A 341-nucleotide genomic window follows, 5' to 3' on the forward strand; every position below is an offset into this window, starting at 1 on the left:
TACGGGTTGTTAAGAATCTTATTGCAAATTCCTTAGTTTACATGTAAAATAACTGTAAAAAAATTTTGGGGGGGGGGGAGGCGATGACCATCAGAGTTTTCCATCGTCCATCAGCAATGCGACGCGCTCATTGGCTGGATACACGGGTGTGACTCTTTTTGGATGACTGTGATTGGCTGGAGTTGGGCCCCGTGTATTCTTAACTTCTGCTCTTACCCAGTGAGTGATGGGCCCAAGATGGCCGTATTGAAGGATATTTCTATAGCATTTCACCCTTATACCCGGGGGGGAAACCCAAAACATTTGGAGCAAGACTAAGATACAAAGGCGGTTTCTTTAAC

This window comes from Penaeus monodon, chromosome 32, assembly GCF_015228065.2.
Source record: "Penaeus monodon isolate SGIC_2016 chromosome 32, NSTDA_Pmon_1, whole genome shotgun sequence".
In the NCBI taxonomy this organism is placed as follows: domain Eukaryota; kingdom Metazoa; phylum Arthropoda; class Malacostraca; order Decapoda; family Penaeidae; genus Penaeus; species Penaeus monodon.